Raw genomic sequence first — 20,872 nt, forward strand, 5'->3', positions numbered from 1 at the left:
TCTGCTTAATTTAAGGCTGAAACGATTCCTCGAATAACTAGATTACAAAAAGTCCTTGATTAGAAAAAAAATAAAAACATTGACGGGGGTCCCGGAAAAAAAAAAGACAAAAGTTGTCAAAAGTATGGGAGCATTTCAAGCTTAAAGCGAAAGAAAATGTTGTTGTCTGCCATCACTGCAAATTAGAACTGGCTTACCATAATTGCACCACATCAGTGCTCCAGCATTTGAAGTGGAAGCATCCGGGATTCACGCAGGCATCCGACTCGGACATGGTGAGGTGAGCTATGGCTTCTGTTTAGGTTAGCCAACTAACGTTATTTTACTACCAGTTTCATTCATCTCTTTTCCGCAGTCATTGATCAATGTTGTCATACATTCATACGCTATCAACCTTATTTTCAAGTCTCAACATTAGAATTTGTGCATTTATAGACCTTGCAAGTGTGCGTGCGTGCGGCCATGTGCAGTCTCCGTCAGGGATGTAGCTCGTGGGGCTGGTGAACAGTCTAGCTGCTACTAGATAAAGTTTATGTTTGCGTGTCGAGTTTTATGTTTATATGACTGAATAGAAAGGGAATTGACCCCAACCAAATGCAATGTTAATCGATTGATTAATTCCCATGTGTAAATTGTAATGATGATCCAGTTAAAATTCTGTATTTTTACACAACATAGTAAATAAAGTTAGGTCTTTATAATGATGTATACTATTCTAATTCTTCTTTTGGCATCTTTTTCAGTAAACCACAGAGCCTCATGGACAAGCTCATGCAGAGATCTGGGCCATGTTCACCTGAGCAAACAACAATTCTAACTGAGTGTTCTGAACATGATCATCACAGACATGTGCCCACTTTCAGTGGTAGAGGATGAGGGCTTTCAAAAGATGATCGCCACCTTCAATGCTGGGTACATCCTTCCATCCAGAACACACCTCATGAAAATGATTGAGAAAAAGCATGAAGAAACAAAAGACAAGCTATTGCCACTGAGGCTTATCTCGGAGTGACCTGTCAATTTCTAGGAGAAGATTGGGAGATGAAATCCCACAGCCTTAACACAATGCCCCTTGAAGACAGACACACAGCCAAGAATATTGCAGACTGGCTTGAGGAGGTTATTGCCAAGTTTGATATTCCTCCAGAGAAGATTAAGGCTGTTGTCCATGACAACAGAGCAAATGCTGTTGCAGCAGTGAAGATCCTGGAGGAGAGACATGGATGGGCCTCAGTGCACTGTGCAGGCCACACCTTGCAGCTTGTGATCAACAATGCACTAAAGAACCAGGCCATCAGCAGGTGTGTGCGGGCTGTGAGGACCCTTGTGGAGCACTTTAAGAAAAGTGAGCTGTCATGCACTAAGCTAAAGGCCAAACAACAGCAAATAGGCACCTCAGCACATGTTGGTGCAGGATGTAAGTACTCGCTGGAACAGTACTTAATACTTGATAGCCAGATTGCTGTGATCTCAGATCCAACTATGACTCAGAGGGGCAACACTATCTTGACCTCAAGCCTGAGCAGTGGAGCATCATTGAAGAATTGAGCAAAGTACTGAAGCTATATAAATGTGCTCCAGTCTTCATGAGTCGAGAACAATGCTACCATCTCTGCACTTCCTGCGCTGGTGAATGGACTTCAGAAGGCAATGCAGAGTGCAACTTTTGAAACTGCCCCAGTCCAGGCGTTCCAAGCTGCTGCAAACTCAAGTTCTTATCTGATGAGCAAACAAACATTCAAGTCCAGATTACAGTGCAAACCCTTGCACTTGAAGCCAAAAGAAGAGAGAAACTGCAGGACCAGGAGCAGAACAGATGCTGCAGCCAGAACAACACCTCAAAATGAATCACCAGCTCCAGAGAAAAGTCCCATGTCTCTTCTCAACAGCTTACTTGGCTCAGACTCCAGCACCAGTGACGATGGAGAAGAAGAGCAGCAGTACCAGCAAGTTGTTAGGAATGAGGTGCTGATGTATTTTGGGGGACCGCCCCTCCCCAAGAAAGCGAACCCCCTGTCATGGTGGAAAACAAACGGAGCTCACTATCCAACACTTTCCAAGCTGGTCAAGTTCTCCATCGTAGCGCTTGTTCTCTGCAGCAAGGATCATTGCCTCCAAGCGTCGAGCAAGCCTAAGTCCCGAGCATGTTGACATGCTCACTTTCCTCCATGGAAACTGATGGAAACTTGAATATAAGCTGTATCAATGTACCAATGTGTGCCTTATGTGTCAAATATATTCTCTTATGATCACCCTACAGTAAGGCCGGGAGCTTTAGGTCCTCTTGGACCCTGCTATAGTCACCATGTAGCGTGACCTGTGACCTGTGTATGTGACCTGTGAATGACCACATTCTAGGCTAGCTGGTGTGCATTAAGGTGATACACTGTGCAGAACTCTTAAGGGGACCATAAACTTATGTGCATTAAGGTGATACAGTGCCTATAGAAAGTCATCTTTGAAATAGTTACTATATTTGTCGTACAGCCTGAAATCAAAACCCATTAAAATAAAACCTTTTTCCAGATTTATGTACAAATTTAGCCATACAACATCAAACTAATGAAAAAAAAGGCGACAGTTCTGAACATTTATAAAAAATGAAAAACAAGAATAACAGGGTTGGAAAAGTCATCAGTCCCCTGATTTAATACTTTGTAGAGCCACCTTTTGCTGCAATTACAGCCATCAATCTGTTTGGATATGTACTGGCTTTGCACACCTACATTGGAGAATATTTGCCCATTCTTCCTTGCAGAATTGTTCGAGTTCAGTCAAATTCCGTGGTGAGCGGCGATGGACTGCTGTCTTCAAGTCCATCCACAGATTTTCTATCGGATTTAAGTCAGGGCTCTGACTTGGCCACTCAAGGACATTCACCTTTCTATCCTTAAGCCACTGCGTTGTTCGTTTGGCGGTATGTTTAGGATCGTTGTCATGTTGGAAGGTGAATGACCTGCCCATCTTCAGCTGTCTAGCAGAGGGACGCAGGTTGTCCTCAAGAATTTGGGTGTACTTGGCAGCATCCATTTTCCCTTCAATCCTGACCAATTGCCCAGTCCCCGCTGAAGAGAAACATCCCCACAACATAATGTTGCCACCACCATGCTTCACAGTAGGTATGGTGTGTTTTGGGTGGTGTGCTGTGTTTGGTTTTCGCCAAACATAGCGCTTGGAGTTCAAAGATTCAAAGATTCAAGATTCAAAGTGTTTTATTATCATATGCACAGTAGAAAACATGTTTCCCTGTACAACGAAATTCTTGCTTTGCTGTCCGCAGAATGCCAACCAATGTAAAATATACAATACTAAAGAATGTACAATATATACTAAACAAATGTACAAGACAGCAAAATTAATTTATAAAATAAAATAGCAGCAATAATAATAATAAAACAGTGTAAATGTAGCAGTGCAATTATGCAAACTGGAAAATTCAGTTATTTGAGGTAGTAAGGTTATATTAATCTCCTATGGGTTGTTTAGGAGCCTGATGGCAGTGGGAAAGAAGGAGTTCTTCAGTCTGGTGGTCCTGCATTTAACACTTCTGTACCTCCGGCCTGAGGGTAGAAGTGTGAACAGTCCGTGCTGGGGGTGGGTGGGGTCCTTGAGGATGGAGGCGGCTCTCCTGTGGACTCTGCGGTGGTAGATGCTCTGCAGAGAGGGCAGTGGAGTCCTGGTGATTTTCTCAGCAGTCTTCACCACTCTCTGCAGGCGTCTGCGGTCCATAGCAGTAGTGCTGCCGTACCACACAGTGATACAGCTAGTTAGGATGCTCTCAACAATGCAGCTGTAGAAGTTGCTGAGGATCTTGGGCGACATGCCAAACTTCCTCAGCCTCCTCAGAAAGTACAGCCGCTGTTGGGCCTTCTTAACCAGCTGAGTGGTGTTAAGTGTCCAGGTGAGGTCCTCGCTGATGTGGACGCCCAGGTATTTGAAACTGCTCACCCTCTCTACTTCAAGTTCCCGGATGTACAGTGGCCGATGAGGTCCCCTCTTCTTCCTCATGTCCACTATCATCTCCTTCGTCTTGTACGTATTGAGGGTGAGGTTGTTGTCCTCGCACCATGTTACCAGACTGGCCACCTCCCTCCTGTAAGCCGCTTCGTCCCCGCCAGTGATGCATCCTATCACTGCGGTGTCGTCTGCAAACTTTAGGATGGTGTTTTCCTTGTGGGAGGCGACACAGTCGTGGGTGAACAGGGTGTAGAGGATGGGGCTGAGGACGCATCCCTGTGGAGTGCCAACATTTGTAACAATGCTGGCTGAAGTCCTATTACCAATCCTGACAGACTGGGGCCTGCCAGTCAAAAAGTCTAGGAGCCAGTCACAGAGGGTGGGGTGCAGGCCAAGTGTGGACATTTTGTGGATGAGCCTGTGGGGGATGACTGTATTAAAAGCGGAGCTGTAGTCTACAAAGAGGGCGTCCTGATGTAGGAGTCTTTGTTTTCCAGGTGGGAGAGGGAATAGTGGAGGACAGCAGCGATAGCGTCTGAGGTGGACCTGTTGGGCCGGTAGGCATACCGTGTGTGTGCCTCCTCTCTGTGCTGTGGTTGGAGGTCTCAAAGCGGGTGTAGAAGGTATTTAGGTCGTCCGGCAGGCTGTCTGTGGAGCTGATGGTGTTGGTGGTGGTCCTGTAGTCTGTGATGTGAGTTCAGTCCAAAAAGTTCAATCTTTGTCTCGTCTGACCATAAAACCTTTTTCCACATGGCAACAGAATCTTCCAGGTGTGTTTTTGCATAGCACAAACGAGACTGACTGTGGCACTTTTTCAGAAAAGGCTTCTTTCTTGCTACCCTGCCATACAGGCCAGCTTTGTGTAAAGCTTGTGAGATTGTTGTCACATGCACAGACAGACCAGTACCAGCCATAAAGACTTGTAAGTCCTTCAAAGTTGCCTTTGGCCTCTTGGTAGCTTCTCTGATCAATGTCCTCCTGGCTCGGTCATCCAGTTTGGATGGACGGCCTGATCGAGGCAAGGTGTTGGTGGTGCCATACGCCTTCCACTTTTTAATGATGCTCTGAATGGTACTCAGAGGGATAGCTAAAGCCTTCGAAATCTTTTTGTAGCTTTCACCTAACTTGTGCCTTCCTACAACTTTATCCCGGAGGCCTTTTGAAAGTACTTTTCCAACCATGGTGAATTCTTTGCAGAACCATGCACTTCTAGTAGTGGAATCCTCAAGAAATAGCTGGTTTTATTCTGAAGTAATCAAAACCACTACAATTGATGTCAGGTGGGGGGCAATTAGCCTGGTGTTTGATCTGGAAGTTGATTGGTTGCACCTGAGCAAGTTTATAATGGTATACTCTAAGGGGCTGATCACTTAACCAAACCAGGTATTTCACTAATTAATTTTTAATAATTGTCCAGAATTTTTAAGATTTGTATTTTCACTTTGATGATGTGGGCTATAATGTGTACATACAGCTCAAAAAAGTTAGATTTGATTTATTTTAATTTCCAGGGTGTAATGTGACAAAAGGTAAAGATTTCACAGGGTATGATGACTTTCTATAGGCACTGTAGGATGCAAACCAGGAGAGTGCAGAGCCAGAGACGCCCAGCTCTAAGAGGGTGGAGAGAAGGATCTGGTGGTTTACTGTGTTGAATGCAGCGGACAGGTCCAGAAGAATGAGAACAGACGAGAGGGAGGAAGCTTGAGCAGAGTGCAGGGTCTCCATGACAGCAAGGAGAGCAGTCTCAGTAGAGTGCCCAGCCTTAAAGCCGGATTGGTGAGGGTCAAGGAGGTTATTCTGAAGGAGATAGTTGGTTTGAGACAGTATGTTCAAGGGTTTTAGATAAGAAGGAGAGAATGGATACCGGTCTGTAGCTATGGACAGCAGACGGGTCAAGAGTTGGTTTCTTGAGAAGAGGCTTGACTCTGGCTGTCCTGAAGGCAACTGGGACAGATCCTGTGGATAGAGAGGAATTGATTAAGGTGGTAAGGAACGGAAGGAGGTCCAGTGGATACAGTGTGGGTAGAGTCTGATTGAGAGGGGGTAGATTTGAGGGGAAGGGAGAAGGATAGAAAATGATGGTCAGAAACTGGAAGAGGGGTAACAGTAAGGTTGGAGGTATGGGAGGATCTGGTGAAAACAAAGTCGAGCTGATTGCTCAAATGTATTGAACCTCTCCCGGATTCTTTTCTACAATACACGAACCCCCTGAATAGCAACCCCAGCCACATGTGTATGGATGAGTATGACTTCGCTCTCCAAAAGACCCATGACTTCATTGCTCTGCTCAGGAGGAAAAAGCAGAGACACAAGAAATTAACTCCCTGGTATACTGATGACACCCATGCCCTTAAACAAGCCTCAAGAAAACTTGAACTAATTTAGAAGTTGTTCACATTGCCTGGAAAGATAGCCTATCCCAATATAAACAGGCCCTCACCACGGCAAGATCCACCTACCTCTCAAACCTGATTGAGGAAAACAAGCAAAATACGAAATTTAAGTAGACAGCCTGGCACAGATGAAGTTGCCAATCACTTCAACTGTGAAGACTTTATGGAATACTTTGATGAACAAATTGAGAAGATCAGAAATCAGACTACAGTGGATAATGTGACGAACGCAAGTATTGGTGAATCTGTTTAACTTTTTTTCTTTTTTACATTTTACATTCATGGCATTTAGCAGACGCCTTTATCCAAAGCAACGTACAACAATACATTTGTTTAAGTAAGTGAATCATCTATCCAATTTTATTTTTAATAATATCTTTTATTAGCAGGAGAGAACTTGTACAGGGGGGTAGCAGGGGAGAAGAGGTCTTTAGGAGGGACAGTTAAGATGTATGCAGTGGAAGATCGGAAGTGACTCCGCAGTCCTGACCGTTGTGGGAAGCTCATTCCACCAGCGGGGCGCCAGGACAGTGAAAAGCCGTGACCGAGTAGCGCAGCCACTGCATCCACATAGAGGCGGCGGTGCAAGGCGGGCAGCCGAGGTGAACGAGCGGAGTGATCTTGCAGGGGTTTGGGGGCTAACCATTGCTTGCAAGTATGGAGGGGCTGTTCCCTTTGCCGCCCGGTAGGCGAGCACCAGGGTCCTGTCAGTGTGGTAGGAGAAACCATGTGAAGAAATTACAGAGCCGAGAAATTTGGTATAGAGAGAGAACAGTAAAGGCCCAAGGACAGAGCCCTGGGGGACACCAGTGGTGAGGGGTCGTGGAGAGGACAGCGATCCTCTCCACATCACCTGGTAGGAGCAATCGGCCAGATAGGATGCAAACCAGGAGAGTGCAGAGCCAGAGATGCCCAATTCTGAGACGGTGGAGAGAAGGATTGGGTGGTTTACTGTGTCAAATGCAGCAGACAGGTCCAGAAGAATGAGAACAGAGGAGAGGGAAGAGCTTGAGCGGAGTGGAGAGCCTCCGTGACAGCGAGGAGAGCAGTTTCAGTAGAGTGCCCAGCTTTAAAGCCGGATTGGTGAGGGTCAAGGAAGTTGTTTTGAAGGAGGTAGTTAGACAGTTGGTTAGAGACAGCACATTCAAGGGTTTTAGATAAGAAGGAGAGAAGGGATACCGGTCTGTAGTTATGGACATCAGACTGGTCAAGAGTTGGTTTCTTGAGAAGAGGCTTGACTCTGGCTGTCCTGAAGGCAGCTGGTACAGATCCTGTGGATAGAGAGGAATTGATTAAGGTGGTAAGGAACGGAAGGAGGTCTTTGGAGATGGATTGGAGAAAGGGGGAGGGGATAGGATCGAGGGGGCAGGTGGTTGCCTGCTTGGATGTGACCAGCTTTAAAACATCCTCAGGGGAGAGGGGAGAAATCTGCTAAACCAGGGACTGGGAGTTGCACAGTGGGTTTGGGAGGAGAGGTAGCATTGTTGGTGAGAGGTAGAGGGAAGGAGCTGCTAATGTCATCAACCTTCTTTTCAAACACAAAGACGAAGGAGTCTATCTGTGGAGTCCATCGAGGAAGGCCATACTACGAGGTATTTTTATTCTATTTTGATAATTTCTTCATTACCCTGAATGTATTGAGCCTACCTATATCCTACTTTTCCCACTAACCCTCTCCCTCTATACCGGCAAAAAATCACAATGTGCTTTCTCCCCATTCCTGTTATTTCATCCATCAGGAGGACACATCGACGCTACACCTCCACTGGCAACCCTTCCAATCTAATTTACCCACCATGTGAGGACTTTGGAACTGCCAGTCTGCGGTCCGGAAAGCAGAGGCTATCTCAGCCTATGCCTGTGTTACGTTCCACGTAGGTTTGTCTGTTCTGTTTTCCCTCTTTCTTTATAGGGCGACATCACCACTCCCATTTGCTGCACCTGCTGCCAATCCTCCTAATCACCTGCCATCCCAGTCCAACCCCAATCTACTCCCTTCATTTAGTATTTAAGCTGTGTTGCATGCCAGTCGCTCTCTTCCTGAGCTCATGCTTTGTTGTACACTTCGATGTATGTATCCGCCACTGACACTTGTTTCCCCCTACCTTGATTGTGTGTGTGGTAGTTGTTTGTATGGTCCAGGCCCTGGGGCAGGTAAGACAGAGGCCTCTATACTCTCACACGTAGGTGGAACTGTTGTATAGAAACACTAGGAAAGGGGTGGTTGCCAACCATGTACATTTTGATGTCCTTGGTCAGAGTAGATAGTTAGTCAGAGAGGTATTTTGAGTTTGGATGTTTAGTTAGGATCAGTTAGTAGCCTCTCCTAACCCTCCTAGATTTTTGTTACTTTCTTTTCTTTGGCAACATCCGTGTCCCCTTGCCCTGTGGGCTGCTAGTGTTGTGTGTGTCTGTTGTGTTGTGTGTACACTGCCCGTACACCCCCCCCCCCCCCACTATTTACAATATACTACTATTTCAGTTCAATCCATCCTGGTCTGGTCTCTCTTATTTCACACCAACGCGCTCAAGATTCCTGCCTTTAGTTAGTCAAATCTGTTACGTACTTCCCTTTACCCTAGACACAACTGAGTCGTAACAGCCTGCTTCATGTCTCTCCACTTCCTTGCTCTCACAGAGACATGGATTACACCGGATAACACAGCTACTTCAGCAGCCCTCTCTGATGCCTACTCCTTTACTCATTCCCCTAGACTCTCTGGTCAAGTAGGAGGAACAGGACTCCTCAACTCGCCTAAGTGGTCACATAATGTTTACATTTACATTGATGGCATTTAGCAGACGCCTTTATCCAAAGCGACTTACAACAATACATTTGTTTAAGTAAGTGAATCATCTATCCAACAGTCATCATAAGACAAAGTAATCAATGCTCACACCAGGGGCCATCGGCAGTCGTAATGCCAGTAGGCTAATTATTATTATTATTATTATTTCTTTTTTTTATTATTATTACTTTTTTAAATATATTTTATTAGCAGGAGAGAACTTGTACAGGGGGGTAGCAGGGGAGAAGAGGTCTCGGGGTTGGGGTTAGGGTTAGTATAGGGGGGGTAGTGAGGGTGAAGCGGTCTTTTGGAGGGACTGTTAAGATGTAGCTTGAAGAGATGGGTTTTCAATCTACGTCCTTCCCCTGCCACACCTGTCCATTTCCACCTTTGAATTCCATGCTGTTTCTATCACTTCCCCTGTCAAACTTCACATTGTTGTTATCTATCGTCCTCCAGGTCAGCTTGGCCACTTCTTAGATGAGATGGATTTCCTTCTCAGCTTCTTCCCTGAGGACGGCACACCGCTCACAATACTGGGTGACTTCAACATCCAGTCGGAGAAGCTTCACTCGTCTGGAGCACTTGACCTTCTCTCCTCCTTCGGCCTCAGCCTGTCCCACTCTCCTCCCACTCATAAGGTGGGCAATCAGCTTGACCTTGTCTTCACAAGATCCTCCCATACCTCAAATTTCACTGTTACCCCTCTTCCGGTTTCTGATCATCATTTTGTATCCTTCTCCCTCCCTCTCAAATGTTCACCCTCCCAGCCAGTCTCTACCCACACTGTATCCTCTCGTCGCAACCTGCGCACCCTCTCACTCACCGCTCTCTCTTCCTCCATCTTATCCGCCCTACCCTCTGTTGAATCCTTCACTCTTCTTTCCACTGATGGCCTCCCCCATCAGACCTCTGCAGCTCATCCAGAACGCTGCCGTTCGTCTGGTGTTCAACCTCCCCAAATTCTCCCATGTCACGCCCCTCCTCCGCACCCTCCACTGGCTCCCGGTAGCAGCTCGCATCAGATTCAAGACCCTGGTGCTTGCCTACCGGGCGGCAAAGGGAACAGCCCCTCCCTACTTGCAAGCAATGGTTAGCCCCCAAACCCCTGCACGATCACTCCGCTCTTCCACTTCGGCTGCCCACCTGGCACCGCCGCCTCTACGTGGATGCAGCGGCCGCGCCACTCGGTCACGGCTTTTCACTGTCCTGGCTCTACCGATCACTACCGATCTTCCACCGTAGATTGAAAACCCATCTCTTCAGGCTACATCTTAATAGTCCTTCCTAAGACCTCTTCACCCCCACTACCCTCCCTGTACTAACCCTAACCCTTGAGACCTCTTCACCCCCACTTCCCCGCTGTACAAGTTCTCTCCTGTTCATAAATAATAAAAACAAATGGCTTCTGGCATTGCGACTGCCAATGGCCCCTGGTGTGAGCATTGATTACTTTGTCTTATGACTGTTGGATAGATGATTCACTTATTTAAACAAATGTATTTGTTGTAAGTTGCTTTGGATAAAGGCGTCTGCTAAATGCCATAAATGTAAATGTAAAATGGGCCATAGAGGACCCTGGCTCAGCCCCACCATCTGGTGCTGGGGGCCCAGCGTTGAGGCTGCCAGTACCCAGCATATTAAATAACCCTCTCTCGCTCACTCTATTTGTCTCTCTCTCTTTCTCTGTCACTGCCCACCAGTGATTCTCTTCTTTTCTCTCCTTATCTTCCTCTCTCTCTCTGGGGTAGGAACAGAAAGTGGCATGTATCAGTCATCCAATGAGCACTTCCTTCCCAAATGTAAAGAAGAATGAGGGAGGATTAAGGATGGAGGAAGGAGGGAGGGAGAGTTTGCGTCTGTCTTAGGAGAGGGGGAAGAGGAGAGAGAGGCAATGCGACAGAGAAAGAGCGAGAGGGGGCACAGAGAAAGAGGGGGAGCAACTCCTGGGAGAGACCAACAGGGCCTAATTTTCCTGAGCCATCTTACCTGAGCCATTGCCAGTTCCTGAGTTTGACTTTTGTCAAACCTCCCACCACCACACGAGCAGTGCAAAGTACAGACAGACCCTGTATACTTAATGAGTCTGCCTGCCTTTAGTTTCCCCATAGTCATCTCTTCTCCATAGTATAACAGCGCCTCATTGTATGCAGTGATTTAAACAGTGGGCATAACCCACACTTAAGCAGTACAAGCAGAAATAAGTGAAGCTGCCTGCATGTTTGAAGGTCATCAAAGAGGTGTGTGGTATTGTGCTGTGGAAACATATGTAGTCTAATGTATGGCCATCAAGGCTGTGCTCCCTGCAGATCACCAGCCCCTCACTCTATCTCCCACCGATGTGTGTGCGGCACTGAGCAGGACTAACGCACGCAAGGCTGCTGGTCCTGATGGGATCCCCGGACGCGTCCTCAGGGCCTGTGCTGTGCAGCTGACTGAGGTTTGGACTGACATATTCAACCTGTCCCTAGCCCAAGCAGCTGTCCCCGCGTGCTTCAAAACCACCTCCATCGTGCCGGTGCCAAAACACTCCACTGCAACGAGCCTTAATGACTTCCGCCCAGTGACACTCACGCCCATCATCATGAAGTGCTTCGAGAGGCTGGTCTTAGCTCAACTCAAGACCTGTTTACCACCCACACTGGACCCCTTCCAATTCGCCTACCGGCAGAACAGGGGTACAGAGGATGCCATCTCAACGGCACTTCACTCCGCCCTGTCCCACCTCGACAATAACAACACCTATGTGAGAATGCTGTTCATTGACTTCAGTTCAGCTTTCAACACCATCCCCTCCAAACTGATCACCAAACTCAATCAACTGGGCATCAACTCCTCCCTCTGCAACTGGATTCTGGACTTCCTAACCAACAGGCCGCAGTCTGTTAGGCTACACAACCACACCTCCTCAACCCTCACCCTGAACACCGGCGTTCCACAAGGCTGTGTGCTGAGCTCCCTCCTTTACTCCCTCTTCACCTACGACTGCACACCTGTACATGGCTCAAACACCATTGTTAAGTTTGCAGACGACACAACGGTGATTGGTCTCATCAGCAACAACGATGAGTCGGCCTACAGCAGGGGTGTCCAAACTTTTTTTAAAGAGGGCCAGATTTGATAATGTGAAGATGCCCGGGGGCCAATGGTCACTTCTGACATTTTTTTTAACAATAAAAGTTACATACAAATGCACTGTTCTATAACAATTTTATTTTCATTGTCACAATTATCATTTTTTTTTAATTGCAATGGAACCAAATGTAAGCCACTCAGGTGTGAACAAATAAAAAATAAAAAAAAATTCTGCCTTTCTTTCACATCTGGAGTCAGATAACAGAACAAACTGTATGGAATACCTTAAACTTCCATTTAGTTGATAAAAAACGTAACCTCATGTTCATTTTAAACATGACTTATTATGAGCAATGTAAAGTCTGTTAACATTTAAGTTTAAAACATATGACTCTTGCTCTTGTCTTTCACAAGATCATTCAAAAAGTAATATTTTGTGTCACATCTACAGGTACATAACACCAGCAGGCAAACCTGTTCAAAAGTTGAATACAGTTATAAATATATGCACTTGGACTTATGGCACTATAAGTCCAATGATGAGACCGGTGATCGGTCTCATCAGCAACAACGATGAGTCGGCCTACAGGGAGGAGGTCCAGCACCTAACAGTGTGGTGCAACGACAATAACCTGGCTCTCAACACCAAGAAGACCAAAGAACTCATTGTGGACTTCAGGAAGTCTAAAGCTGGCGCACACACCCCCATCCTCATCAACGGGACTGAGGTGGAGCGAGTCACCAGCTTCAAGTTTCTGGGTGTCCACATCTCTGAGGACCTCTCCTGGACCCTCAACACCTCCACCCTGATAAAGAAGGCTCACCAGCGTCTCTTCTTCCTGAGGAGACTAAAGAAGGTCCATCTATCTCCTCAGATCCTGGTGAACTTCTACCGCTGCACCATCGAGAGTATCCTTACCAACTGTGTCACAGTATGGTATGGCAACTGCTCGGCATCGGACCGGAAAGCACTGCAGAGGGTGGTGAAGACTGCCCAACGCATCACCGGTTCCTCACTCCCCTCCATCGAGGCTGTCCAGGGCAAACGATGCTTGCGTAAGGCACGCAGCATCGTCAAGGACATCTCTCACCCCAACCACAGACTTTTCACCCCACTCCCCTCCGGGAGGCGCTACAGGTCTCTCCGCACCCGAACCAGTAGGTTCAGAGGCAGCTTCTTCCCTGCGGCTGTCACCCTGCTGAACACGAACACTACACCTACCTGACAACCTACTACCCCCGCAACCCCCACCCCCCCCCCCCCCACCCGGACAATTGCACTATTGCACTATTACTCCCCTCCCCTGCTCTTACTCAATACCACTGCTCTTCTGTACATACCTGTTCATACTGTTCATAATGCACATAATGCACATATCCTATATTTTCTTTCATACTACTGCACATACTGTACATACTTGTTTATACGGCATTCCATATTTATATTTATTCTGCATCTACCTCATGTTACTGTTAATACATATATACTGCTAGACTGCATTACCCATACAGCTCATATGCTGCTACACTGCTCATACTGTAACTATTTATTCTGCTATAATGCTACTGCTACTCACATACTGCTATACTGCACTGCTATATTATACTGCTTATATTATACTATATCATACTGCACTACTACTGATCATATATTGCACTACCTGTAAATACTGTTCATTGCACTTTCTGCTATTTTGCACTTCTGGTTAGACGCTAACTGCATTTCGTTGTCTCTGTACTTGTACTCTGCACAATGACAATAAAGTTGAATCTAATCTAAAAAAAGTGCATATATTTATAACTGTGCTTTTGGCTTTCACTGTTAATAGTGGCAGATGTTACCATTCAAAACACTCCGAATTTCAGATTGACCAAGAAACAGGTAACCTACTGACACTAATGAGAAGGGTGACAATGAGATCTGGATTTCAGTAGAAAGGCCAGGTCTGGTTTGAGGCCAGTGGTTGAGATGTGTAAAATGTCACTGTGGGGGGACATGCAGCGTTCGGCCTGTAGAGGGAGCTACAGGACCGTGGCCGGGGTTGTGTCGGCGAGACTTTGTTGCACACCTGCTGCAAATGAAGTCTCGTCGGCGAATGTTTAAGATGTGTGCTTCTGCCATTTCAGTAGGCGAGGCGAGGAGAGCTGAGAGCTGACACGGGAGAGAGAGACTTTTGACGAGGCTGGAAAGCCCAAACAGTTGTGACGGATTACTTTATGAATAAACGGGACCAATTCCCTTATCGTGATACTGCGTCTGCCTCTGTGTATAAACGGACTTTGTTACAGTCATGTAGGTGGAAGTCACTTAGGCTTGACCTCAAGCAGTTCTTGTTTAAGTTCATGACAGAGAACGTCTGCTCACACAAATATGTATAAGTATAGGGCTTTAGAGCGAATAGAATTGATTGCCTTTACCACGGGTTTCATAACATGATCAAATTTGAGATGTTTTGAGAACCTGCTGGTGAATTATACAGTGGAGTATAATAGCGTTACCTCCTTCTTCGCTGACTTTGTTGCAGATCAATGTGGACAATCCACTTCGTTCACCAACCATGGCAGGCGCACCATCGGTAATAATCCCACTAACTTTACTCCATGGTAGTTTCATATCGTCAACAGCTGTACAAACAGAAAGGAATAAATCCGTTCCTCTTGTTTGGCCTTTAAGGCTTTGGAGGTCAAGCAGCTCCTCTGTTATGTTCATGTCATCGTCACTCCCCTGTCCCCCAATTGTCTCTGAATATCTGATGATATGTCCTCTATTCTCCGTGCCACAGTGTTACGAGCCAGGCAAACATTAGCAAATTCTTGCTTCTTCTCGGGGCAAATGTTCTCCACCATTTTCATGACACAGTCTTTGATAAACATACCCTCTGTGAAAGGTTTGCCATATTTGGCGATTAACAAGCCACTTCGTAGCTTGCTTTGGTGACGTTTTCATTTGACTCACAGGCCCGCGTGAAGAGTCGCTGTTGTGAGGCCAAAGCAGCTTAGAGTTGCTTCACTTTTTCAGCGCGCTAACTCCGTTAGCTTGTCGTATGCGTTAGCATGTTTTGTCTGGTAGTGTCTCTTTACATTGAATTCCTTAAACATGGTAACAGTCTCTTGACAAATTAGACAAACACAATTGCTCCGATTTTCAGTGAAAAAATATTGTAATTCCCATCTGTCCTGGAAGCGTCGGCCCTCACTGTCAACTTTCCTCTTTTTATTTACAGGCGCCATGGGAGAAACTAGCGAGAAGTGTTCACAGCAAGGTCACAGAGTTAGAGTTCACCATGCGGTGAAAGGAGAAATTGCATTTTGAACCTTTTATGATTAATTTATTCTGTTTGACAGTCCTAGCGGGCCATAAAGAATACATTATAAAACCGAAGCTGCGGGCCGTGTGAAATCTGACTTTGGACATGCCTGGCCTACAGGGAGGAGGTCCAGCACCTAACAGTGTGGTGCAACGACAACAACCTGGCTCTCAACACCAGGAAGACCAAAGAGCTCATTGTGGACTTCAGGAAGTCAAAAGCTGGCACACACACCCCCATCCTCATCAACGGAACTGAGGTGGAGCGAGTCACCAGCTTCAAGTTTCTGGGTGTCCACATCTCTGAGGATCTCTCCTGGACCCTCAACACCTCTACCCTGATCAAGAAGGCTCACCAGCGTCTCTTCTTCCTGAGGAGACTAAAGAAGGTCCATCTGTCTCCTCAGATCCTGATGAACTTCTACCGCTGCACCATCGAGAGCATCCTCACCAACTGTGTCACAGTATGGTATGGCAACTGCTCGGCATCTGACCGGAAAGCACTGCAGAGGGTGGTGAAAACTGCCCAACGCATCACCGGTTCCTCACTCCCCTCCATTGAGGCTGTCCAGGGCAAACGATGCTTGCGTAAGGCACGCAGCATCGTCAAGGACATTTCTCACCCCAATCATAGACTGTTCACCCCACTCCCCTCCGGGAGGCGCTACAGGTCTCTCCGCACCCGAACCAGCAGGTTCAGAGGAAGCTTCTTCCCTGCGGCTGTCACCCTACTGAACTCCAACTCTGCACCTAGGTGACAACCTACCAACCCCTGCACTCCCCCCCCCCCCCCCCGGACAATTGCACTACTCTTACCCTACAGTATTCCTATAAACTGTACATACTGTATCCTCACTTGTACACACTGCTCTTACTACATACCACTAGTGATGGCAGTTTGACACTGAAGCTTCGATACGTGCTTCAAACACTGAACAACAATTCCATCGAAGCACTGCTTCAAAGCTTGCTTTGGTGCGAAAAAAATCACGTGACATATGACGTCCGAAGCAGCAACTGCTTCGTTGCCTGAATGAATCACCTGACTGGTTCGCGGTCCAATCAGGTGATTCACTGGCACTGTCTCGTCTCGATTCTGACAGGTGATAGGTTGCGACAGTTTTGAATTTGAGTGCCTCAACACTTTATAACCGCTCTAAACAATGCACAATTTGTGGATTGTCGTAGTAGGTGCGTTGTTGCTGTTGAGTTGTTGGTATTGCGTTTGTATTCTCTGAGTGTTCTTCTTGTAATCTTTGAGTGTTCCCCATCCCACATAATCACCCCCTGCCATAGTTACACAAACACACTCAGCACTCTCTCCTCAATAACACAATACACACATTCATCAATCTTTATTTGTAAATAGAACATGATATTCAGTCTTAGTGTATGTGTGCATCAAAGAATTTCATCAAAGCTAAGATACTGTAGCGAACGGCGGGGTAGAGCAGCTTGCCTTAAGCGGGTATCGAACTCGCAATCTTTCGCTTACAAACCGGCCGCGCTAGCCACAACACCAAGAGCGATAACTCCCTTGGCGGAATTGCTAACGGGCCTTTCACAGAGTCGTTACAATACTTTAAATCCAAGAGTGATCAAAGCAAAGATGCTTCAGAACAAAAGATCTTTTCTACAAAAGTAAAGTAGTTTCTCCAACACTGCTCATTGAGGTGTGTGTGTGTGTTCGTGCGTGCGTGCGTGCGTGTAATTAAAAGCCTCCTGTCCACCAACTAGCCTGCCTAATTTGACTGCAGCCTTGCACTTTGCCAGGAGAGGTCACTGTAACTGAAGCTTCGAGTAATGAACCCATTTTCGAAACAATTGGCTCAAGTGGTTCAGTGCTTCACAAAAGCTTCATTTGCCCATCACTACATACCACTGCTCTTCTGTACATATCTGTCTATACTGTTCATAATGCACATATCCTTATATTTTTCTTTTAATACTACTGTTAATACACTGCACATATCTGTACATACCTGTTTATACTGTTCATTCGGCATTCCATATTTATTCTGCTATTTACTCTAATGTTACTGTTAATACATATATACTGCTTATACTGCATTGCCTATACAGCTCATATGCTGCTTACACTGTTCATACTGCATTCTATTTATTCTGCTTATAATGCTACTGCTAATTCATATACTGCTTACACTGCACTACTTATACTATACTGCTCATATACTGCACTACCTGTATATACTGTTCACACTGCACTTTTCTGCTTTTTTGCACTTCTGGTTAGACGCTAACTGCATTTCGTTGTCTCTGTACTTGTACTCTGCACAATGACAATAAAGTTGAATCTAATCTAATCTAATCTAATCCAAATATAAATATACATTATAGCTCTATGTATCTCCTTTAGTGTTGTTTTTTAAGTGATATGCTTTAAATGCCTGCACTCTCTATTTTTCTCCATTTGAACCTCTGTGCCACCATTCACGCTTCTCATGTCTCTTGTGTTGGAATTGAAATCCCGATTTGTAGCCTGTGTTTAATCTGAGTTGGCATAGGGACACTATGGCTACCAACTGGGAGAAGGGAATTTAGATCTTCGAAAACGTGTCATTGACATTTTGTCTTCTTTTAGCTCTATACTATAATGTTTTCTTTTTTCAGATTGGTTTCACCATTTAGAAATTACAACCCTTTGTATACATAGTGCCCCTATTTCAGGGCACCAAAAGTATTGGAAAATTGGCTTGACAGGTGTTTCTGGTTAGAAACATGGCCAAAACCTTAGACTTACCAAAATCCAGTTCGTAACATCATAGGGGTAAGTACACTGCTCAAAAAAATTAATCGTCACAGTGTAACACCAAGTCAGTTGAACTTCAGGGATATCAATCTGCCCATTTAGGAAGCAGAACTGATTGTGAATCAATTTCACCTGCTTTGGTGCAAATGAAAATGACAACAGAGAGGCAAAATGGAGAGGCAAAAGCAAGACAACCCCCAAAAAGGTAATGGTTTTGCATGTGGTGGCCACAGACAATTGCTCTCTCCTTATCCTTCCTGACTGATTCTTCTCTAGTTTTGTGTTCTGCTAGTGTCCTTGTCACTACTGGTAGCATGAGGCGGTACCTGCAGCCCACTCAGGTAGTCCAGCTCCTCCAGGACGGCACATCCATACGTGCGGTCGCAAGAAGGTTTGCTGTGTCTCCCAGCACAGTCTCAAGAGCATGGAGGAGATACCAGGAGACCGGCCATTACAAGGAGAGCTGGACAGGGTCGTAGAAGGGCATCAACACAACAGCAGGACCGGTATCTGCTCCTTTGTGCGAGAATGAACAGGAGGAGCACTGCCAGAGACCTACAAAATGACCTCAAGCAAGCTACTGGTGTGCATGTGTCTGACCAAACTGTCAGAAACAGACTCCATGAGGGTGGCATGAGGGCCCGACATCCTCTAGTGGGACCTGTGCTCACTGCCCAGCACCGTGCAGCTCGATTGGCATTTGCGAGAGAACACCAGAATTGGCAGGTCCGCCATTGGCATCCTGTTCTCTTCACAGATGAGAGCAGGTTCACACTGAGCACCTGTGACAGGCGTGAAAGAGTCAGGAGATGCCGTGGTGAACGTAATGCTGCCTGTAACATCATCCAGCATGACCGGTTTGGTGGTGGGTCAGTGATGGTCTGGGGAAGCATATCCTTGGAGGGTCGCACAGACCTCCATGTCATAGCCAACGGTACCCTGACTGCTGTTAGGTACTGGGATGAGATCCTCAGACCCATTGTCAGACCTTACGCTGGTGCAGTGGGCCCTGGGTTCCTCCTAGTGCAGGACAATGCCCAGCCTCATGTGGCCAGTGTGTGTAGGCAGTTCCTGGATGAAGAAGGCATTGATACTATTGAATGGCCCTCTCGTTCCCCTGACCTAAATCCAATTGAGCACCTATGGGACGTTATGTATCGGTGCAGCCGACGCCACCAAGTATCGCCACAGACTGTCCAGGAGCTCACTGATGCCCTGATCCAGGTCTGGGAGGAGATCCCCCAGGACACCATCCGCCGACTCATCAGGAGCATGCCCAGACATTCGGGAGTGCGTACAGGCACGCTGGGGCCATACACACTACTGAATCACATCATGAGTTGCCGTGATAAAATTCACACAAGTTGGATCAGCGTGTGATTTGAATTTTTTACTTTGATTTTCGGTGTGATTTTGGTTTCCATTGACCGTTGTTACGTAATTTTGTTCTCAACAAATTATACAATGTACATCAGTAAAGATTTTCAACTTGAATAATTCATTCATCAAAATCTGATGTCCCTTAATTTTTTTGAGCAGTGTATAAAAAGGGTTGTAATTTTTAAATAGTTAAAGAAAACACTGAATTAAAGCTAAGAATCTCTACTTTAACCTCATAGTACCTAATTTGATTTTAAATCCAAACTGTTGGGAGTATAGAGCTAAAAGACAAAATGCTTCCTCTTTCCAATACTTATGGAGGGCACTGTATGCATCACTTGGCAAGCCTGAACAAAAAATCCTATTTACAACATGATGTCCTCAAAATCAGACTGGGTTGATAGCCTGTATCATCACACAATACAGTATACTTACATCCTTCGGTTTCATTGCTTTGTGTCAACGCAAGTATGTGAGCAGTTCCCACATCTTCTCTACGCTCTCCTGCGCTGTTGCCGCCAGACCCACTCAAAACTGCCAAGTGCATCAAACTGCGGGTGATTGTGTTGTTCAATATTTTATTGACAGGCTTCAAAGATTGTAGCTGCAGTGAGGCTGTGGATATTCTTTCTTACCACAACTCCTTCCTTCCCCCCCCCCCCTCTACTGCTGTTCCCGTGGAGAATCATTCTGCATATGGAATCAGGTCCCCCAGTGTGTGGGACCATCACAAATAATCAATCCTGATGAGCAAAGAGAGCCCCCATGTGGCACTTTGTGGAAATAGACTGTCAATTATACAACAGAGTTGATGGGAAAGGTAGGTCTATAATGCAGTCATCTACAAAGTTTATAATCACTCATCAGTGTTTGTATGTCATGCATCCTTTATGTTAATTAAAGCTATTTTGTGAGTGGACTTAAAAATGGGCTCAATCTTTGTGAGAACGCAATAATTCTGATTTGCCCGAGATACGGACATCTGCTTTGACAGTGTAATGCAATGCAAAGCTCTGAGATCCTGGGGGAGTGTGTGTCACCAACTCTAATTATGTGCATATTTGATTAGTGTGTATCAAGAGATCTTGACCTAGACTCCATTCTTCTTCTTGCCCATAATTCCCATCATAGCATCAACTCAGAGTGGTCTATTGGCCATGAAACAATGTATACCTAACTATTGCACATGTATTCAAAA

This window comes from Argentina silus (genome assembly GCF_951799395.1).
Source record: "Argentina silus genome assembly, chromosome: Y".
Classification (NCBI taxonomy): domain Eukaryota; kingdom Metazoa; phylum Chordata; class Actinopteri; order Argentiniformes; family Argentinidae; genus Argentina; species Argentina silus.